At 37.4% G+C, this 18233-nt stretch overlaps 1 protein-coding gene across 1 annotated transcript in view; it reads right to left on the bottom strand.

Annotated features, from left to right (window-relative positions):
- The window catches only part of LOC131199716 (T-cell receptor-associated transmembrane adapter 1), an 87745-nt gene that overhangs the window by 33675 nt on the left and 35837 nt on the right, over nt 1–18233 (bottom strand). The window lies entirely within an intron of this gene.

Below are 18233 nucleotides of genomic sequence, written 5' to 3'. Positions count from 1 at the left end.
GGGCCCAGAAGATAAGAATGGCAAACCACATTTTTGTTATTGACAACATAACAATGTGGGCATGTCCATGAAGTCATCTGGAGTTGGTTTTAATAAATAACCTTCTTTTCCACAGGCATTTGTTTCATGGTTGGGAAGTTATGTAGGATAATATCTTGAAAAGGCAACTGGAGTAGATAACAGCAAAATAACTGTGAAGCTGAAATCTAAACAAGGGTTTTCTGAATGTACTGTATGGTGGCATGTTAAATACAGTTAACAATGTTTGAAAATACAACCATGATACAGGCAGCAGAAATTGGTATTGTTGAAATGTGGCTAAATTGGTAAAACTATAATGTTAAATATTAATAAAACTCGCAAGCTTCTATCAGTTTTCCAAGAATTTCCAAGTTTCTTTTTTACTGACAATATAAGTTTCCTGGAAATGGTTCCAATATTAAGAAATTCTCAAAATATTGGTGGAATCTTTCTCTTTTGCAACTTTGAAAAAAATATTTCCCCTTTCAGAAATGATTATTTAATTATCATATAGATATTAGAGACCTTCAATTTAATGTCAGATGTCAAATGTCAGTTTAATTTGACATCTGGTGACTTTTACCTACTTTAATAGACACTTAAGAGTTTAAAAACAATATATGATTGTTTTACACACACACACACACACACACACGCACGCACGGAATTTGGAACATTTGTACTTTTGCTGTGAGATCCGAAATACAAATATGCGAGTTATGGGAAGAAGAGTTTTGTTTGTCCAGTAATTTTAAAAGAGGATGAAGAGTTATTTTGTTAGTTTGTGCTCAACATTGTTAGCTTGTGCTCAATTACCTTTGTTTCTTTTTCCTTTTATATTCTTTTCTGTTCTTTATTTCTCTTGCACTTTTTACACTTTTTATTTTTCTTTAACTTTTTCAGTTTAATTTGTTTTTGTTTTTACTATGTCTTTCAAAAAGTCGATAAAATATTTAAAAAATAAAAAATTTATTTCAATTATTTTTTTATATTATTATTCTTATTTAGATATTATGATAATAAGCTTTAAATTATTGGGTAAATTTATATTATACGATTTTTTAAAAAATCAGATAGTATTATATGGCAATAAATAAGACTGAATGTGTGCTTTGGAAAAAAGGCCCAAAGTTCTCTAATATTAAATGTACCTTTGGATTACAGGTTTCTCAAAATAAGAAAAAAGTACCAACTGACCTATGGTAGGCAGGTAGAAAGGGGAATTTAAACTTTCTTGCCTTTGGATCTGAAGAATTTTTTTCCTGTGACACTATAATTTATACTGAGAATTTATTGGTGCCAATGGAAGTAAAATTTCTTTCCTGTGCAAAGACCACCTTCAGAGATTGGCTATTCTTCAAGTTAATGGCAAACAGGAAAGAATTATGTTCTCCTTTTTCACCTATATCATTCCAGATTTTTTTTTCAGTCTGTCCCATCTGCTACTATACTTTATATAGCTACATTAGCCCTTAGAATGTATTCAGAGGGAAGGATTTGAAAATGCCAACTTCTTCTGATTTTCCTATATCCTCCCATTGTCAGGACTCCTTGCTGAGAGAAACTTTGAAAAAGGAAAGGCAGTGAAAGTGTTACATTCTGTCAACAACTACATGGAGACATCTTGTTATGGGTCTGAGAATTGTAGGCCTCCAGAAATTTCTCATCTTGACTCTCAGCATTCCTGTTTTCAATGCTGAGTCAGTTCAGCCATATACAAAGAGCCTTAGTTTTCCCATTCATGTTCATTGTCAAAGCAGTGACTTACTTTAGAACACTGATCTACTAGGCTTAAAAATTACTGTATCGTAGACAAAAAGAAAAAAATATTTAAAGAGAAGAATTGGTGTTGTCAGGCTAAAAAACAACAACAAAATTGAATGAGAGGACTCTTCCCATGTTCCCTTTCGTTCAATCAGATTCCCTGACAAGAATTCATGCTTATTTTGCATGGTAAATTATAGGTATAAGTTCAGGGTCTCTAAGACAGCGAGTACATAAATGAAGTAGAACCTGAGGTGCTTTACTGAATCAAACAAGAATAATTTTAAATGCAGATTATTGGCAAGAAATATTCACGGGCCAAGGCATGGCCAAACAAACAAGAAAGAACAAAACAAGAAAGAACAAAATTAAAATTCTTTCCTCTGTTGGAACCTTTTTCTAACCAAATGTAGCAGTACATTTTCCTCAGATTATTCTGGCTACTACACAGCAGTTTCCTGGACAGGCTATGCTGAAGCTCTTTCTTATTTTCTAAAGATTATATAGTGCTATTTTGCAATTATTCATCCAGATTAATTATTGTTTACACTAAAGATTTATGTGAGACACACCCAATATACGCAAGCAATCCTCGTTTAATACCCTTAATTGGGACGGGCAAGTCCATTGCTAAGAAATGCACGACAACACCAGACATATGTCACTTCTGTTATGGTCTTTAAGTGAATCACCCATTATTGTTAAGCAAAGCATCAAAGGACAGTGACTTACAATCTCATTTACGACTTCTCCATTGACTCTGTTTATTGGAAATTAACTGTTAAGTGTGAAAATGGCAATCGTGTGACCACCAGATGGTTACAAAACACCCAGATTCAATAATACAGCAACAGGGATGCTATTATGGTTATAAGTGTGATGACTGGTCATTACTTTTTCAGTGTTGTCATAACTTTGAATGGTCACTAAACAGTGTAAGCTAGAACTACCTATACAGGAACGCTTACCCTACCACAAATGGCTGATCTTAGAACTGGCAAAGCATTTTTAAAAGAAAAAGATATCAAGTCAAGTCAAACTGCATCAAATGACAAAACAGCTGTATGAAAAACAGTGTGTGGTGGGCAAGGCTTTGGGAAAAGTAGTTTAGGTCCAATAGCCTTTCACTTTGCTACTCTCAACAACTTGCAACACACACACGGACACAGTATAAAAAAGAAATGCATTTAACCATCAGCTACAACTGAAGCGTTTGGCCCTTATTCTATCTAATCAAGTATCTATTGTTGAATCAGCCAAAGAAACATGTAATGACTATGTAGATATTCAGCAAAGAGCTCATTTTGTTCACACATCAGTCCCTGTATTTAATAGTTGCCTCACAACAAAATATTCAACAATATATATTTTTTTATTTTAAGAAGAAAAAATAAAAAATATTCACTAATTTTTCTGGTCTGTATTAAACATGATGAAAATGTGTAGAGGATTAGATGAAATAATTAGAGGGAGAAATGCAAGTGGTATGAATAAAAGTTGGCATTTTCATTGACACTTTTCTTTTGCTAATGACAGGAAAACACATGCTGGTGACCTATTTTCCTAAGCTTAATTGTCTGATTTGATACTAAGCCAGTTTAAGCCTTTATTATTCTTAATTGACATGATTTTAAGGTAACATCTCCAAATCACATATATTGTAATCTTAACTTAGCCCCTCAGTTTTATAAACTGTCTCTGAGCTTCTTGCCAGCAAGTATGACTGTCATCTATAATTAATTTGTTCTTATGGTCCACTTAATAATTAAACAGTCTTAAAAACGTGAACGTCCATGGTAGTAGTCATATTTGTGATTACTTGTCCCTGTCTATGGAATGCATTGCGAAGTTGAGTACATAATATTCTGAAAAAAGCAACCCTTTGATGTTCTTGCTTTGTACGCAAGAAACTTGCAAGGGTGCGCAACTTGGGCGTGCTCCTGGATGGGCGGCTGTCTTTCGAAGACCATTTGACAGCCGTCTCCAGGAGAGCTTTCTATCAGGTCCGCCTGACCGCCAGTTGCGCCCCTTCCTGGACCGGGATGCTCTATGCACGGTCACTCATGCTCTCGTTACCTCTCATCTGGACTATTGCAATGCTCTCTACATGGGGCTCTCCTTGAAGAGCACCCGGAGACTCCAGCTAGTCCAGGTTATTGCGCGGGTTATTGAGGGAGCCGTTCGGAGCTCCCATGTAACACCTATCCTGCGCAGACTGCACTGGCTGCCTGTTGTCTTCCGGGTGCGCTTCAAGGCGTTAATTACTACCTTTAAAGCGCTCCATGGCTTAGGACCGGGATATCTACGGGACCGTCTACTGCCAAAGTCTATCTCCCAACGACCGGTGCGCTCTCACAGAGAGGGGCTCTTCAGGGTGCCGTCAGCCAAGCAATGTCGGCTGGCGGCCCCCAGGGGGAGGACCTTCTCTGTGGGGGCTCCTACCCTATGGAACAAGCTTCCCCTTGGACTCAGACAAATACCTGACCTTAGGACCTTCCGCCGCGAACTTAAAACCTACTTATTTCGTCTTGCTGGACTCGCTTAAATTTTATATTATTAAATTGATTTATGGGTTTTTAAAAATTTTTAGTGAATTTTAGAGGGAATGTTTTTATTTATAAGTAGCCAAATTAAATAGGTTTTTTAAGGGTTGTTTTTAGTTTTGTATTGTTGTTTTCTTTCTGTATTTTATTTGTGGCTGTACACCGCCCTGAGTCCTTTGGGAGAAGGGCGGTCTATAAATAAAAATATTATTATTATTATTATTATTATTATTATTATTATTATTATTATTATTATTATTATTATTATTATTATTATTATTATTATTATTGTACATGTATTGAAAGTTATGGGAACATCTGAGGAGCAAAATCTCCTCCAATTGAATAGGTTTGCTCCTGACATGGGCCATACTGTAAAGGAAAAGAAATATACAGGGTGTCGATGGATAAAATTTGCCTTAATAGTATAAGCTTACAATATTTATATCATATGAAACCATGAAAATATAGCAATAGAGTCCAATTACTGATATTCTCATAAGCTAAACATGGAATGGTTGATTTTGTTCTCTAAATATTAGCTATGAAAAACAATTCACAAATTACATCTGAATATAAATGAAGAAAGCAAAATGTAAATTCAATATAGAAAGGGGAAGGAAGAATTAATTTTGGCTGAAAACGAATGATGTTCCAAACCAAAGTCTTAAAGTATGCCTCGAATATACCCTTAATCTTTCTGTGTGGGTGGTATTTTCCATCATTTTCAATCCTTGAGGAATCCTTTGCATTAAGTAGTAAAAAACCTATGGCACATTCTCCTCTTTGAAATTGGTATTCTTCTCCAGAAAGTGTCATCCTCTGCTTCAGATGTCTTTCACCTGCCCCAGGGGAAAAAAGAAGTGAAGACTGACATTTAAGCAGTGTAAAACCATCTAATCCATTTTAGGTTAACTGGATACTAATGCTTTCTTCTGTAGGAATAAATAAAAACACAGAGTCTGGATTTTGTGCTAGAATATTAGTTTCTTTTTCTTTTTTGCACTAATTATTGCTATTTTTCTGTATGTACACTGAGAGCATATGCAGCAAGACAAATTCCTTGTGTGTCCAATCACACTTGGCCAATAAAATTCTATTCTATTCTATTCTATTCTATTCTTAAACATCCATCCTTTTAGGTTATGTACATAAAGTTATGGTATTTCTGTAGAATCATCTTTTAAACTGGAAGGGGAGGCTAATTTTTAAGAGTGATTTAAAAAAAACAATTTAGACACTTGAGCAGCAGGCTGAAACAAATAGGATGGTATTTAATAGGGAAAATGGAAAAATGAAACTGGATAGGAAAATGAAAGGTACAAATATAGGAAGGAAGGAAGGAAGGAAGGAAGGAAGGAAGGAAGGAAGGAAGGAAGGAAGGAAGGAAGGAAGGAAGGAAGGAAGGAAGGAAGGGCTAGAATGTAAAGTTCAAGAGAATGAAATGGAATAAAGGAATAACATTGAAGAACAGAATAACCCAGTCAAGATCCACTAAAAGCCATATGAGTCCAAGGTAGAAATGAAATCTGAAAAGGGATCTCAGACAGGACTTTCCCTAATTCTCTTAAAGATAATGGAAATGAATGGGGAAGCAAATTCAGACTTGCAGGATTCTTTTTTGCTAACATTATAACACAAGTAGAATTAGCATTCATAGTCTGATCTATCTTGGAGGGCTAACAGAGGGCTTCTGGAAGAAGAGGTTCTAGACTTCCTGCTTTTCATCCTTTGGACTCTGAGATGCCCCTTCAGTCTTAAAAAGGATAATTAATGCAGGACTTGGATTCATCTTATGGGGCAGATTTGTGGTGTACCAGCTTCCTAAAATATTCATATGATCCTGGCCCAAAGTGTCTTTTTAAGGGTCCCAGAACTCATTCAGAAATTCAAGAGCATGAGTACTGAAAATCAGTCTATGTTTGCAATCATGTTGAGACAGGAAACCCAACTATATTATAGGCTCCAAAATACAGTTACCACGGAAAAGAAAAGAAAGAGAAAAAGATTCTCACTCGGCCCACTACATCCCTTGTCTTCCCAAATTAAATGTAGCTCCCCACTCTTCAAAAGTCTTCCCACTCTTGGCTTAAATGCTGAAAAAGTCTGTCCATGGCAACTTTTAGTCTGAGACATTCATTTGCTGAAGTTTCTTTCTACATACAGATTTAAAAATTTATATAAGCAGTATCAATAGTTTCAAAAAACAGTTGGAAAGAGAAAAAGGTAAACTCTTCAGCTGTTTCGTGGGTAAACTGACTTGCTGACATCAATTAGTTCAGGTTTTTTTTTGTTTTTTTCCCCTTGAATTAAAATTTCCTGACTCATTCAGGAAATTGAGCTGCATGAAATTTCATGTGAAGAACCATTGCTCAAATGTAATTAGGTAGGATTATGAATTGATAATAGTATTCATTAACATAATAGTATTTCATGAAAGTATGTGTGGGTTCATGTATTTAAATTATTTCTCTTCAGACTATTCCATTCATGTTTATGAAATACAACAATGGGAGCCCCTTTCAGTTCAATAAAATATTTCTGATTTACATGTTTACTCTGAGTCATGCTGCAATTTGTACACAACATTTTATCATTGCCCTCTGTTCAGATTGTGACACCATTATAAAAGGGAACAGTTACCTGAAATAGAAACACAATAAAAACTTCTTAAAACTTCTGATATAAGGCTGATATTCTTTGTAATAATGCTTTGAACAGAACATGGGACTCCATTCATCAAATACATCCTCCATCAGGTGGAGCTCTAACAAATAATGAAGTTTCATGGGCTTCCATCTCACTGGAGATTTAGAACCTGACATTTGCAGAAATTGATTTATGTGACTGAAAGGAGACATGGTGTAAGATCAGGAAAACATCAATACCAGACTGATTTCATTTAAAAAAAAAACACAGCTAAGCACGTGGCTACAGAAGTTAGTGTGTTTTATCTGAATAATGATTGAATAGTATGGCAGAGAATAATAGTTTTTCCCACCTAATATACATATGAACCTAATGAAATTAACCACTGTAATGCAGTGGTTAAGGGATTCAACTAGGATTAGTGTTCAGTCCGAACCATAGAAACTCACAGGGTGATTTTGATCTTGTTATCCTGTCAGTTTAAAGCAGGGGTCTCCAACCTTGGCAACTTTAACTTTAACTTGTGGACTTCAACTCCCAGAATTCTCGGAGTTGAAGTCCACAAGTCTTAAAGTTGCCAAGGTTGGAGACCCCTGCTTTAAAGCCTGTCTGGCCTTCAGGCATGCATATGAAAGGCTAAAATAAGTTGATTTGTCCTCCACTATATTGTGTGAACATACTGTATAGCTGTACATTTGTCAATAGTGTTATGTCAACATATTTTTGAACTTTGTGCTGTGTCAAACTCTGGGGTAATTGTCTCAAGCTAAAAGTAATTAATTGTTTCAGATCAAATCACAGAATCTTGTTTAGCAAGATTTATTAAAGTAACAAAAATTGGGTTATGGGTTGCAAGAATTTCACCAAATAAATATCTAAAATGTACAATTACTTTAACTCCTAATACATAAATACTTCAAATGACTTTACTGTGAACTTTGTGAAAAGACAGTTTTTACATTGACCACTGATGAGCATGGAGGTATCTGTTTGCAAAATTGTCTCCTGAATCTGTCTCCTGGGTAACCAATCCCTATATCTGTCTTGAAAGGAGTAATTATCCCTTGGAATCAATATGGCAGACAACAACTGATTCCTTAAAAGAACAAGAGGCTCAGCTAACCTGACTGTACAGTAAACAAGATGAAACATACTGCACTTAATGAAGTAGGAACATAAAACGACAATGATTGTATAATTGTAATTGTATAAATGGAGCCGGGATATCTCAGGCAATAGAGAAGCCTGTTATTAGAACACAGAGCCTGCAATTACTGCAGGTTCGAGCCCGGCCCAAGGTTGACTCAGCCTTCCATCCTTTATAAGGTAGGTAAAATGAGGACCCAGATTGTTGGGTGGGCAATAAGTTGACTTTGTAAAAAATATACAAATAGAATGAGACTATTGCCTTATACATTGTAAGCCGCCCTGAGTCTTCGGAGAAGGGCGGGGTATAAATGTAAACAAAAAATAAAATAAAAAAATTCTAGAGTTCTCAAGTTCAAGAAACCTGAGTTTAGTCAGATACTATGGAATCTCATCTGTAATCAGATACTGTGAAAAACACTTTCAATCAATCCTACACCAGTAAACTGTCAGAAAAATCAGAGGAGTAAACACTATACACAATCTTCAGTCTTTGGATAGGTGACCAAGGAAGAATATAGACAGGTAGCCTGAGATTTTAGAATCTGCAATTTGGCACCGTTAACTTTCAGAATGATTTAATGTTAGTGAAGGATGCTAAAAAACTAATATTTATATATACTCAAAATTTAATTTAATCAGAATAGAGCTAGAAGGGTGCCCAACCTGTGGGTTGCGCCCAGTGGTGAGATTCAAGTAATGTAACAACCGGTTTGCCCAGGGTCCGGTTGGCCATCGTGGGAGGCATGGCCCATCTCCATCCTCCAGCTCCGCCACACATGAAGCACAAGCCTCCCGTGATGGCCAACCTGACCCTGGGCAAACTGGTTGTTAAATTATGCCCCCCCCCTTCAAAGTGGATCCTGGGTGCTGCGCTGCAATGGAGAAATGGGAAATAGAGTGGCTGGCAAGAGGGAAGGAGGAGGAGCAGGGAAAAGAAAGAGGGAAAGTGGCCTCTTTCCCTTACACTGGCTGCTCCGTTGTCCATTTCTCCATTGCAGTGCTGCACTGAAAAGCTTGTCCCATCACCCACCACCACACAGATGCCCTCGCTTCCCCCAAGAAAGTTGGTCAAAGAAAGAGGATTCCATCATGTTCTGAATGCTGTAATTAAACCATGGCTTCCTAAGATGCCATTTCTGTCACTGGATAAAGCGAGGAGGGTGACTCAAAGCAGCGAGCACCTCCAGCCCCAACAAAGTGAAAGAAGAAATGCAAGAGCAATGCCTGCCTGCACCTCTTTTCCGCCCCCGAACAGTGCACTTCTCTTGAAGGCCTCTGGTTTGATGTGACTACCCGCTCTGCCTCTTTCCGTGGTGCCCCTCCCATGTCCGCGTTCCGGTCAGCATCTTTTTCAAATTCGTGGAGGATGGCAGGCAGCTCCCAGCCTGCATGGACTGTGGCACCGAGGGAGCCCAGAGACATACAGAGAGAGGGATGAATAGGTAACTGTGTGAGTGGCTGACAGTTGGGTTCCAATATCGGAGAGGGCGGGAAAGGGAAGCGGCCGGGCTGCCACTGTCTTTCATTGGAACACATGGAGTGAGACAGGGCTTCTCTTGTTGTCTCTTCTCTATCCCTTATCAGGCATGGCAGGTGACCATCTCCACCCCTTGTCTACCCTCACTTCATCCGGTTTGCTGAAATCCAGAAAAAATTAGCTACCAGTTCTACCGAACCAGTGCAAACCAGCTGAACTACCACCACTGGCTGTGCCCCACTAATGGACTGTGAAGTGATTGCAACTAGGCCATGGAAACACATGCATCCTCACTTACATGAGCAACGGACAAGTACATGTGCCACTTTCCATTTCCGTGAGTGGCATGCACGCACGCACGCTGCTCACTCAAATGGAACTACATGTGCATGTATGCGCTTGCTGGCCATTCGAATGAAACTATCTCCTCTCCTCCCCTCTGGTCTGCAAAACTAGAAATGTTCAGGAACTCTGTTCTAGTCCAACCTCCTGCTCAAACAGGACACCCTATAACATTTCAGATAGGTGGCTGTGCAGAGTTTTCTTAAAAACCTCCAGTGATGAAGCACCTACAACTTTTGAAGGCAAACTGTTCTACTGGTTAATTATCCTCACTGTTAGGAAGCTGCTCCTTAATTCCAGATTGCTTCTTTCCTTGATTATTTTCCACCCATCGTTTCTTGTCTTACCGTCTGGTGTTTTGGAAAATAAATTGACATCCTCTTCTTTGTTACAGCCCCTCAAATACTGGAATACTGCTATCATCTTAGTTGCTCTTCTTTGCCCTTTTTCCAAAGTCTCAACATCTTTTTTTATAATATGATGAGCAAAACTAGATGCAATATTCCAGATATGGACTTACTAAGGATTTATAAAATGGTATTAATATTTCATGTGATTTTGATTCTATGTCTCTGTTTATACAAGTAAGCTTGTATTAGCTTTTTTGGTGGCTGCTGCACACTGCTGGCTCATGTTTAAGGGTTCATCCACTAGGACTCCAAGGTCCCTCTCATAGTTACTATTTTTGAGCCAGATTTTTGCCTAATCTGTATTTGTACTTTTGGTTGTTCCTGCCTAGGTGTAAAACTGCTTTTCTCCACATTAAATTTCATATTGTTGGATAGGGCCCATTGTTCAAGTCTGTCAAGATTTTTTTGGATCCTGTGCTTGTCTTCTGGGGTATTGGCTATTCCTGCCAGCTTAGTGTCATTTGCAGATTTGATGAGTTCCCTTTCTATTCCTTCATCTAAATCATTTATGAAAATATTGAAGAGTACTGGGCCTAAGAAGAAAATTAAAGGCTCAGGATTAAAGTTTGAGTTTGATAGAAACATAAGATGAGAGCTTAAATTCTCAGTGACCAGCACAATAAATTACATCTCGGGATATTAAAGAAACTTGTTGACTATCCACATGAGCCTTTATATATTATTTTTGAGATGTCCTCGAGAATAGGGGAATTTCCAGATTCCCGAAGAAGAACAAACACTAGAATAAAAGGAAGTAGAAAAAAAACTATACCAGTTGTTTAGTGAAGACAAGCATAGAGCTCTTGCTATCAAACATCAGAATGACTGAAATATTTTGGCTTAGTCTTCTTGAAGAAGAGATAGTTCCACCAGGCAATTGTGAGGAACAGAATGAAGGGACAGGATTGAAGACTGAAGCCAATAAAAACATAATCACAAACATTCAAATATTATTTTGAATGTGTTTAAATGTCAGGGCCAGATAAATTGCTTCCTAAAGTACCAAAGGAACTAATCTAATCAATACTTAATTTATTATGCTAGAAAAACTAAAAAATAGAAGTGTCAAATGTTTAGAGGACAACAGTTGTTTTTGCCTTCTGAAAAAGCTAAAAGGAGGTTCTGAGCTACTATAAATCAGTTAGTTTGACAATGACACATAGAAAGATTCTATGCTATGAGATGGCTGATCTTTAAGCATCTTGAGAACAATGCTTGAAAACAGTGTCTACTGGAAGTCAATACAGATTTGTCTGATCTTTCCAGATTTTTCCCTTCCTCAGATTTTGATTGAACTTAGCAGATTGTTAAATCATATAGCCATAGTAAATCTTGATTTCCTTGTAACATTTGATGCAATATTGTATGACACCATTGTATAACCAGAAAGCTCATTAAGTGCAGGATGGTAAAGGCAGAGCCAATAATTTCTTCAAATTACTTCTGGTGATTACATAGAATGCCAATGTTGTTTTCTTGGCAACAGTATAGAAGGAAGTTTGCCATTACCTTCTTTCAGGATTTTTTAAACTTTCCAATTTAGTCTATATAACTGAGATTTCCTGATGGTTTTGCATCCAAATTGTCCCTTTCCATACACGCACACACAGCATGAGCATGATTAATTGTGTTTATTTCACACAATCCACACCATAGTCATTCCCCAGGCCCCAACTCTGCATGTGCAGTCCTTAGAGTCAGTTCCAAGTGATGTCACTGAAAAATGCTGAGTGGACATAGTGAAAACAACAGGGGCAAGACAAGCTGCAATCTCTCCCATCCCTAATGCATGGGGGCAATGCTACCATAGCAAGGTGAACTAAGAACTCCAGGCAAGATGACAGCAAGGTAAATTGAAGGACTTCAGGCATGATGACAGCAAGATGAAGTAATGAACTCCCAGCAGGATGACAGCAGCTGCTGATTGCAAGGCCCAATAAAAGCAACCACAACTCTCTGGATCCAGGCACAGTGAAGGCAATTTGACTTCAATGTGTTCAAGGCTGACAAAGGCAATATGGCTCCTGTATGGTTCAAGGCATGACAAAGGCAATTTGATTTCAATGGGTACAAGGCATGACAATGGCAACACAGTCTCAATGAGTTCAAAGCAATAAACCAAGAGCATCCATGAATCAATGGATTATGAATGGTTGTTTCCAATAACCACTGGGTTCTGAGCCCTGAGGTAAATAGGCACTGACTGGTTGCCCTTTATTAGGAGGGGCAAAGTTGCCTCTTCGCACATAGCGTCGCCAATCTCCATTGTGATTCCCTTTGTTCAGCTCTGTGCAACCTGGGATTGGGCAGTGACAATTCCTACTCTTATGCATGACTGGCTGCAGCTGTACTTCTCTGGCCTGCACAGCTGGCTGTTCATACGGCTCCTCTCTCTTGGATTCCCCCAACATTCCTGGCACAGCTTCTTAACCATTTGATTTTGTCATAGAACCTTACATGTGTTGTGACCCAGGCAGAAGCAGGTAGTAGAAAACGCGATCAGTTCAAAAACAAACAGACTTTATTAGAACAACTGAGAATTAACTCATTCTCAGCGTAGTCCAAACTAAATCAAAGCAAATTCTTCCCAACACAATTCCTCAGTCTTACAACCAACCTTGGTCTAATTAGGAAAACTGCCAAAGGCTTTTCTTGGCAAAAGTTCAAAAGCAGAAGACGTCGACAAGAAATAAATGCAGCAAGACAAAGAGCAAGGCTATCAATGTTTTCTGACAAAGAGCCCAAACGCCGTTGCTGGTTTTTAAGCCTTATGGGATGGACCAATCATCTCTTGGCCCTACTCTCGAGTCGTCCTCTTTGCTTTAGCTGCTTTGGCTTCTGGCAGCTCTTCTCATGCGTGCATTAGGAACAGGCTCCTCCTGTTCCTCTGCCTCACTACTGTCAGCCTCTGGAGGCTCCGGAGTCTGCACATCACTCCTAGATGGCCCTGGCCCCACCTCTGCCTCCAATGCAGAGCCCTCATTTGGGCCTTTCCCAGTCTCCAGGACTGGTCCATGTTCTTCCTTAGCCTCATTGCTGTCCAGTTCCGCTGCCAGCTCCGCAGGCTGCTGGCGGACCACAACAGCATGTTCCCCTGGTGCTCCCCATAGCTCTTCTCAGATGTCCCTGGAGATGGTTCTTCCTCATCATTCAAGCGAATGACCAAGGAAGCCATCACACTAATATTGACCCTACTTAGCTTTTCTAAGATCAGCCAAGAACAGTTATGAAGGGTGGCATAATAATTAAGTAAAAACATAACTGACTCAAAATCACACTGAAAGCTTGTTCATTAACAGTTCCTCATCCAACTGGAATAAAGTGTTAAGTGGAGTGTCACAAGAGACAATCCTTAGGCCTGAACTCTTCAGTATTTTTATTAATAATTCAGATGAAGAAGTGCAGATAATGTTTACCAAAACTGAATGAAGCAACAGATTTCTTGGAAAACAGAAATAAAATTACCTCAGTAAGTTATAGAAACAGGTTGAAAAGCAGAATGAAATGTAACAAAGACAATTTCAGAGTACTTCACTATAGAACAGAGTTTAAGTACACAGATTTAAGTTAGGATATCTTGCTTGGTAACAGGATTTGAAAAAGACTGCATAAATAGAAGTATATTTCCTACATCAACAGAAATTAAACTTAACAAATTATTTTGTTTGTTTATACTGTTTTTAATAATTTGGCTATAGAATAAGTTTTTTAATCGTCGTTTTAATCTGTATTTATATGTATTTTAACTGCCTGTGAACCGCCCTGAGTCCTTAGGGAGATAGGGCGGTATATAAATATGAAAAATAAAATAAATTAAATTAAATTAAATTAAATTAAATTAAATTAAACAGAAATTAAATTAAAGAAATCAAACTGCCCAAGGAGCTACTGATCCAGTTCTACAGAGGAATTATTGAGTCTGTCATTTGCACCTCTATAACTGTCTGGTTTGGTTCTGCAACCCAACAAGAAAGACACAGACTTCAGAGGATAATTAGAACTGCAGAAAAATAATTGCTACCAACCTGCCTTCCATTGAAGACCTGTATACTGCACGAATCAAGAAGAGGGCTGTGAAAATATTTACAGATCCCTCACATCCTGGACATAAACTGTTTCAACACCTACCATCAAAACGACGCTATACAGCATTGCACACCAGAACAACTAGACACAAGAACGGTTTTTTCCCAAAGGCCATCACTCTGCTAAACAAATAATTCCCTCAACAATGTCAAACTATTTACTAAATCTACACTACTATTAATCTTCTCGTTTTCATCACCAATCTCTTTCCACTTATGACTGTATGACTATAACTTTTTGTTGCTATCATTAATGGTTAAATTGCAACCTATGACCATCATTTGTGTTGTAAATGTTGTACCTTTGATAAAGGTTTTTTTTTCTTTTTCTTTTTCTTTTCTTTTATGTACACTGAGAGCATATGCACCAAAACAAATTCATTGTGTGTCCAATCACACTTGCCAATAAATTCTATTCTATTCTACATAAGGGAGACTCTGCCCTGACTTTTGGCACCATACTTTATTTATTTATTTTATTTTATTTTATTTTGCCACAACAGCATACGCAAACATTGACATAAAACAACAACATATATATAAGCAAAAAAACCAACCATATATATAAGCAAAAGTATGCAATAACTATATTAATTTGATATAAAGAAAGGGAACAATAGGACAGGAACGGTAGGCGCTTTTGTGCTCTTATGCATGCCCCTTACAGAGACTAATCACTGAAACAAACTAACAAATAAAAAATATTGCATAAACCGGACCATTAAGGAAACTTCCTAGGTCCTATAATTCAGAATAGAAAAGTATATCAACAAATAACATAGTATGTACAGAATATGTGCATGGGAGCATTGTGGATAGGTACATTTGCATATACTTTCACTATGATAATAGTTCATTGGAATGATGTATGCTCTTCACAAAACAAAAATAAGCCCTGTGATATGATCATCATAAATAGGTCTTTTGGCAACTTTAGAATTAAAACTACTAATACATTTCAGTGTAGCGTGCAATAAATTTACTAATCTTGTTTGCTGCACTTTGTTCATTTCAGCAGCAGTTAAACGCAGATGCCTTTCTATGGCATAGGAATCCAGGACTACGACTTAAACTTGCTAAACTGTAAAATGGGACTGGACCTTCCATTATCTGCTCCAGTGCTTCTAGCATATAATTCAGTTAAAGCTGATAAGCTTTCAGATTCAGGAGCAGCTAGCTGCAGTTAGAAACAAATAAGTCTGTTTGATAGCTCAGAAATAAGCCTTAATTAGGTACTTCCTTATGGGACTATTACGGAAACACTCCGGATGGCATCTCAGCAGGAACATTTTTTCATTAGTATCACCTACTTGCTTTGATAAACAACAGATCAGAGACTAAAAAATGGTGGTAAGTTTGTCACAATTCCTTATATTAAAGACAATGAAATGATATTTTCAAAAGTATGTTAAAATTGACAAATCTGTACAATCGGAACCTGGCATTATTACTTTTTCCATTCATAGCTGTACTGTGAGTTATATGTATATGTAGGTCAATATATATATTCTCCCCTTACTAGAGAGATTGCCAGGGAGGACAGACGACTTTTATGTAGGCTTTCTCCTCAAACCCGGCTACCACGCATGCAGTGGCAAAATTGTGTGTCGCTACAATGTCCACAAAAAAAAAAAAATGGTTACAGAATTATTAATGTCAACTTGTGCCAATTTTTTGGAGATACCTATAACATTTTGGAAAAATATGTTTACTCACCTACTTATCGGCTCTCCACTCATGTAAATTAGGGAGTGACCCTAATGGTTTGAGATCATGTATTTTCATAACAGGGATGTTATTATTCACAATTAATGTCAGTATTATTTTAATTTATTGTATGTCTATTGCTGGTCGATGACCGTAATAAAGTTTATATTCTATTTATTCTATTCTATTCTATTTCACTTATAGCAATATTTATACGGGAATGAATTCCCTCCGTATATTGGGAAATCCTGATAAAAATAGGAAAGCAAAGACAGAAGGAAAACAGAAAGAGGGGAACAATGGAATAGATAGAGGAATGGATAAATAGGATTGTGTGAAGAATGTAATTAAAAAATGTCCAGATGGAGACAATGTTGGCGGAATCAAACTCTGCCTTTTTAAAAGAGTGTTATGTCTGCAATGCACATAAAAAAACAAGCTTTGTTTGCACCATCTTGATATTTTCACCAAACCCTGCAGATATCCCTGGAGCAGGATAAGACTTTATTGCTCCATCACCCTGGCTAATTTGAAGAATGCTATGAGAATGGCAGACAACATCAGCTTCAATTTAAAAACCAGCCCTGGCACATTTAGACTTTTTTCCCCTTCTCCAAGCATATTTCCTCCTTACTTAAATAAAATTCAGAACACAAAACTTTTTGTACTTTTTCATACATTTTAGGATGGAATTCTTCATTTAGTTGTTTACTTATGCACCAAAAATTCTGCCATTATGTGTTACTGAAGCATTACTTCCACATGATCCATCAAGCATATATAAAGATTGTAGCTTAATATCTTATTAATAGTATAGAAATAAATGTATCGCAGAACTTGCCCAATATGTAACAGCTGATAAGGAACTGGAGGCATATCAGAGAGCAGCTTTGATTTCTTTATTTACTGGCAGGAAAACAATGTAAACTAACCTTATTCCGAATGTTGCATCAGATAGCATTATAGTGCCATCTAGAGGAATATAATATATATTTAGAAAAGCTGATATCACCTAACAAGTTAGATTACAAATTTGGGTAGAAAAATCAAATGTAATGTATATTGAAATGTAATGGGAATTTTATATAATCCAAAATATAGGTTATTGCTATTTAATTGCTGTTAATATTTATGTAAAATTCAGCAGTGAATTTGAGTATAGATACCTTATGTAACATCTGTAGTGAAACAGGAAGCCATTGTTCCTGGCTATCACCAAATAAATAAGTGAACTAATAAGTTTTTAAATTAATAAACTACTTCTTCTTTGCATTTTTTTCTATAAGATTGAAATCTTTAAGTCTATACTAAAGTGGCTTGGTTCTCAGCATGGTTCTCTTTCTGGGTACCACTGCCATCACTTCAGATAACAGGCTTCCTTTAGTACCCAAAAACATTAGTGACATTTTTTTCTCCCCAAAACTTAAAGCAAAACTCTGCACATTTGTTGTTTTAAAGTCTGCCCTCCCATGCGCAGTGAAGACCAAGCATAAAAAAGGAGGTCAGTAGGGAATGATTGACTGTGAGAAAGGTCTCACAATACATAAAGGAATTTACCTAGTCCACAGGTTGGATTTGGATTGATCAGAAGGCAACAATCTAGGAGATTGTGTATCTCTTTTGCCTGAAGCAATGTCACTCTTTGAGAACTACAAATGGTAAAAATGGTCCCTAGCTTAAAACCAAGGTCATTTGGTCTTGCTCTAGTTTAGCCTTAAGCATGTTTCTCCCCACACCTTTTCAGACTCCAGCTAGTAGAACAGGATATTATCAGAATACTGATGACTCTGTGTTGATGGATGGCCACACTCATTAGTTTCATTTAAATGCTACATAGTAAGGATGGGGAGAACACTGAGCTCTGTGGGACCATACAAAGCAAGGATCTTGAGCTGGATCCATCTTACCCTACCTTCTGACCGGAACCAGTTCCAGGGATTTGTAAATCAATGCACTTTTCTCCACCTCACCTTCTGAAGATGGTCCAAATGGATACCATGCTAACTGGTAATGAATATTGCTGAGAGATCCAGCAAAACAAAGAAAGTCAAATCACTCTTACCCCATCCACAAGCATAATCAATAC

This window comes from Ahaetulla prasina, chromosome 5 (assembly GCF_028640845.1).
Source record: "Ahaetulla prasina isolate Xishuangbanna chromosome 5, ASM2864084v1, whole genome shotgun sequence".
In the NCBI taxonomy this organism is placed as follows: domain Eukaryota; kingdom Metazoa; phylum Chordata; class Lepidosauria; order Squamata; family Colubridae; genus Ahaetulla; species Ahaetulla prasina.
The sequence above is the reverse complement of the archived record's forward strand: the minus strand, read 5'-3'. Positions and strand labels throughout refer to the sequence as shown.